The 5,534-nt window shown below is 37.6% G+C and overlaps 1 long non-coding RNA gene across 1 annotated transcript; it reads right to left on the bottom strand.

Annotated features, from left to right (window-relative positions):
- Positions 1-1,436: 1,436 nt before the first annotated feature.
- Positions 1,437-4,308, bottom strand: LOC124028580. Its single transcript, XR_006837611.1, has 2 exons — positions 3,624-4,308; positions 1,437-2,896 (listed from the first exon to the last, which is right to left on the bottom strand). It is a non-coding gene; the product is annotated as an uncharacterized LOC124028580 (long non-coding RNA).
- Between the last annotated feature and the right edge of the window lie 1,226 nt (positions 4,309-5,534).

The following is a 5,534-nucleotide window of genomic DNA, read 5'->3' as shown; positions in this document are numbered from 1 at the left end:
CACCAGTCTTTTTATCTATAGTATGTAGCTCCAGGGATCACCACTGTGTAGGGAGATAGTGGAGAGTTAACATCTTAACACCAGTCTTTTTATCTATAGTATGTAGCTCCAGGGATCACCACTGTGTATGAAGATAGTGGAGAGTTAACATCTTAACACCAGTCTTTTTTATCTATAGTATGTAGCCCCAGGGATCACCACTGTGTATGAAGATAGTGGAGAGTTAACATCTTAACACCAGTCTTTTTATCTATAGTATGTAGCCCCAGGGATCACCACTGTGTATGAAGATAGTGGAGAGTTAACATCTTAACACCAGTCTTTTTATCTATAGTATGTAGCTCCAGGGATCACCACTGTGTAGGGAGATAGTGGAGAGTTAACATCTTAACACCAGTCTTTTTATCTATAGTATGTAGCTCCAGGGATCACCACTGTGTAGAGATAGTGGAGAGTTAACATCTTAACACCAGTCTTTTTATCTATAGTATGTAGCCCCAGGGATCACCACTGTGTAGGAGATAGTGGAGAGTTAACATCTTAACACCAGTCTTTTTATCTATAGTATGTAGCTCCAGGGATCACCACTGTGTAGGGAGATAGTGGAGAGTTAACATCTTAACACCAGTCTTTTTATCTATAGTATGTAGCTCCAGGGATCACCACTGTGTAGGGAGATAGTGGAGAGTTAACATCTTAACACCAGTCTTTTTATCTATAGTATGTAGCTCCAGGGATCACCACTGTGTATGAAGATAGTGGAGAGTTAACATCTTAACACCAGTCTTTTTATCTATAGTATGTAGCCCCAGGGATCACCACTGTGTAGGGAGATAGTGGAGAGTTAACATCTTAACACCAGTCTTTTTATCTATAGTATGTAGCCCCAGGGATCACCACTGTGTATGGAGATAGTGGAGAGTTAACATCTTAACACCAGTCTTTTTATCTATAGTATGTAGCTCCAGGGATCACCACTGTGTAGGGAGATAGTGGAGAGTTAACATCTTAACACCAGTCTTTTTATCTATAGTATGTAGCCCAGTGTCCTGGCATTAGTACTAGAAGCCATTGATTAAGCGTCACCGTGGTGATGACTAGAAGGTAAATAAATAATAAAGCCTGCGATGAGTTATCACTTTTCTATATATACTGTACTGAAGCCAGCTACATGCCATCTTGTAGGCTAATAATGACCACTGTGACAGATTCAATGGATGCACTGTTATCTAGTGCAGTGATGAAAAGTGCATGGCACACTAAATAAGATGGTCCAACCTCTTTATTATCAACAGTCTTAAAGAGGACACTATAAATATCACTAATGTCTCGTCCTTGAAAAACAAATGGCTACGCCAACCCCAAGTTCAAGGTCCAAAGCAATCCCTGAATTAACGTTAGAAATGTATAGATTAACAACGTAAATACAGCAATAATCAATTCAGAATTCATATTTTATTCCAAATTCATAAAGTAAATTGATATCGTGATCAGTAGTCAAGTGATATTATGCTCGGTTCATGTTCAGATAACTTTACAGCAAATCAATTCATTAACGCAATAACAGTTAGTCAAGCTAAGGCCAACCAAACACCACCAAAATCAGGGATAACAGAATATATATTTTAACTCAGCAATGTGCATTATCAATATGGTCTCAAATACATGTCTATATTTGTTGATGTAAGTTAACATGCTGAATGTGCTAAGTTAGTAATCTTAAAAATAATACATCTGTTAAAGGCTAAAATAAACATTTATCCAGCCATATATTACAGAAATGTACATGACAACAAAAATGTGCTGAGTTCAAATAAATAAGAAACAAAGTAATCCTGGACTATTGTTTCCCCGACAACATCTTGTCTTTTCAGGATCCAAAACATCCAGTACCACCGTTTGGTTCTCAACCAGGGATCTTTCTTAGGGTTGGAAAATGTTAGGAACTTTCACCTAGTTTTTCTGTCTTTTTCGTCCCCATTTGAAGATTCCCAGAATAGTGAGGGTAATAAGCAGGGAATTCAGAATCCTCTCATTTTGGAAAATATACCAGAATTTTGCAACACTAAATCTTTCTTTTTGGAAACATAAAACATGGAATTGGTGGAGATCACATTTGAAACAACAGGCACATACCCGTAGTAACACAAAGAGGGTTGCATCTCAAATGGAACACTATATCCTATATAGTGCACTACTTGTGACCGGGGTCCAATAGGGCTTTGGTCAAAAGAAGTGCACTATATTTGAAATAGGGTGCCATTTGGGATGCATTCAGGGTTTACATACTGCTTTGAACAAAGACACTTGACTGAACAAAAAAAAAAAAGTTGCCCTAATAGTAAAAAGCAACCTCACCATCACCCTCTCCTGTTATAATACATCAGTATCAACACAACGTTGTGGAATATTAACCAATCTCAGGCAGAAACCAGAAAACAACAGTTCAAATTAAAGTTTTACTGCCTTGTATGAACAATCCAAATGTCATATTCTTATGTTATAGCAAACCAGCTGTAACAGAAACCAATCCGGTTCAAATGTCTCCTGGTCCGTGCAGGTAGCAGACCTGGGCCATATTCATTAGGGCACACTGTTTAAAATGATTTAAAATACTTCAATTGTATTTGATTAAGCTTGCCTTTTGCAGGTGAACCCATAGAAAAGTCCAGAACATGCAAACCCCGCCCACCCGACACTCCCAGGCAGGCTAAAGCAAATGCTCAAAAGTATTTAAAACATTTCAAATAGTATTTGAACCCAGGTCCGGCAGGCTGTGGTCTTGTCAGTGGACATATTCGTCTTCACTCATGTCAGAGTCATCTGCCTCCACCTCTCCTTCGATCACTGATTTCTTCCCCTTACAACATGACACCAACAGGCCGATGAGGAAAACCTACAGGTGGAAAACATGGAAAGTTACAATCAATCAATCAAACACCACCAGGTCAATGAGGAGAACCTACAGGTGGAAAACATGGAAAGTTACAATCAATCAATCAAACACCACCAGGTCAATGAGGAGAACCTACAGGTGGAAAACATGGACATTTACAATCAAACACCACCAGGCAATGAGGAAAACCTACAGGTGGAAAACATGGAAAGTTACAATCAATCAATCAAACACCAACAGGTCAATGAGGAGAACCTACAGGTGGAAAACATGGAAAGTTACAATCAATCAATCAAACACCACCAGGTCAATGAGGAGAACCTACAGGTGGAAAACATGGACATTTACAATCAATCACCACCAGGTCAATGAGGAAAACCTACAGGTGGAAAACATGGACATTTACAATCAATCACCACCAGGTCAATGAGGAAAACCTACAGGTGGAAAACATGGACATTTACAATCAATCACCACCAGGTCAATGAGGAAAACCTACAGGTGGAAAACATGGACATTTACAATCAATCACCACCAGGTCAATGAGGAAAACCTACAGGTGGAAAACATGGACATTTACAATCAATCACCACCAGGTCAATGAGGAAAACCTACAGGTGGAAAACATGGACATTTACAATCAAACACCACCAGGTCAATGAGGAAAACCTACAGGTGGAAAACATGGACATTTACAATCAATCACCACCAGGTCAATGAGGAGAACCTACAGGTGGAAAACATGGAAAGTTACAATCAATCAATCAAACACCACCAGGTCAATGAGGAGAACCTACAGGTGGAAAACATGGAAAGTTACAATCAATCAATCAAACACCACCAGGCCGATGAGGAGAACCTACAGGTGGAAAACATGGAAAGTTACAATCAATCAATCAAACACCACCAGGCCGATGAGGAGAACCTACAGGTGGAAAACATGGACATTTACAATCAATCACCACCAGGTCAATGAGGAAAACCTACAGGTGGAAAACATGGACATTTACAATCAAACACCACCAGGTCAATGAGGAAAACCTACAGGTGGAAAACATGGACATTTACAATCAAACACCACCAGGTCAATGAGGAAAACCTACAGGTGGAAAACATGGAACATATGGAAATAAGTCATGGACCATCTCCCAATACCCATACTAGCGTACTATAGTATGTGAAAAAATAAAGTTTTCTAGTATGTGAAGTTTAGAAAATAGTACAGCAGGTCAATTTATCTGATTATCAGCTGTCGTCTAACACGTGAGTCAGAAAAGACCAATGAATTGTACTAGATCAAACGCCGAAATGAGTACGCAGTTTAAGTAAATGAGTACGCAGTTTAAGTAAATGAGTACGCAGTTTAAGTAAATGAGTACGCAGTTTAAGTAAATGAGTACGCAGTTTAAGTAAATGAGTATGCGGTTTAAGTAAATGAGTACGCGGTTTAAGTAAATGAGTACGCAGTTTAAGTAAATGAGTATGCGGTTTAAGTAAATGAGTACGCGGTTTAAGTAAATGAGTACGCAGTTTAAGTAAATGAGTATGCGGTTTAAGTAAATGAGTACGCAGTTTAAGTAAATGAGTACGCAGTTTAAGTAAATGAGTACGCAGTTTAAGTGAATGAGTACGCGGTTTAAGTAAATGAGTACGCAGTTTAAGTAAATGAGTATGCGGTTTAAGTAAATGAGTACGCAGTTTAAGTAAATGAGTACGCAGTTTAAGTAAATGAGTATGCAGTTTAAATGAGTACACATTTTAAGTGAATGAGTACGCAGTTTAAGTAAATGAGTACGCAGTTTAAGTAAATGAGTACGCAGTTTAAGTAAATGAGTATGCAGTTTAAGTAAATGAGTACGCAGTTTAAGTAAATGAGTTTAAGTAAATGAGTACGCAGTTTAAGTAAATGAGTATGCGGTTTAAGTAAATGAGTACGCGGTTTAAGTAAATGAGTACGCAGTTTAAGTAAATGAGTATGCAGTTTAAGTAAATGAGTACGCAGTTTAAGTAAATGAGTACGCAGTTTAAGTAAATGAGTATGCAGTTTAAATGAGTACACAGTTTAAGTGAATGAGTACGCAGTTTAAGTAAATGAGTACGCAGTTTAAGTAAATGAGTACGCAGTTTAAGTAAATGAGTATGCAGTTTAAGTAAATGAGTACGCAGTTTAAGTAAAAGAGTACGCAGTTTAAGTAAATGAGTACGCAGTTTAAGTAAATGAGTACGCGGTTTAAGTAAATGAGTATGCAGTTTAAGTAAATGAGTATGCAGTTTAAGTAAATGAGTACGCAGTTTAAGTAAATGAGTACATGGTTTAAGTAAATGAGTATGCAGTTTATGTAAATGAGTACGCAGTTTAAGTAAATGAGTATGCAGTTTAAGTAAATGAGTACGCAGTTTAAGTAAATGAGTACGCAGTTTAAGTAAATGAGTATGCAGTTTATGTAAATGAGTACGCAGTTTAAGTAAATGAGTATGCAGTTTAAGTAAATGAGTATGCAGTTTATGTAAATGAGTACGCAGTTTAAGTAAATGAGTATGCAGTTTAAGTAAATGAGTATGCAGTTTATGTAAATGAGTACGCAGTTTAAGTAAATGAGTACGCAGTTTAAGTAAATGAGTATGCAGTTTAAGTAAA

The sequence above is a fragment of the Oncorhynchus gorbuscha genome, unplaced genomic scaffold (genome assembly GCF_021184085.1).
Source record: "Oncorhynchus gorbuscha isolate QuinsamMale2020 ecotype Even-year unplaced genomic scaffold, OgorEven_v1.0 Un_scaffold_4458, whole genome shotgun sequence".
Classification (NCBI taxonomy): Eukaryota; Metazoa; Chordata; class Actinopteri; order Salmoniformes; family Salmonidae; genus Oncorhynchus; species Oncorhynchus gorbuscha.
The sequence above is the reverse complement of the archived record's forward strand: the minus strand, read 5'-3'. Positions and strand labels throughout refer to the sequence as shown.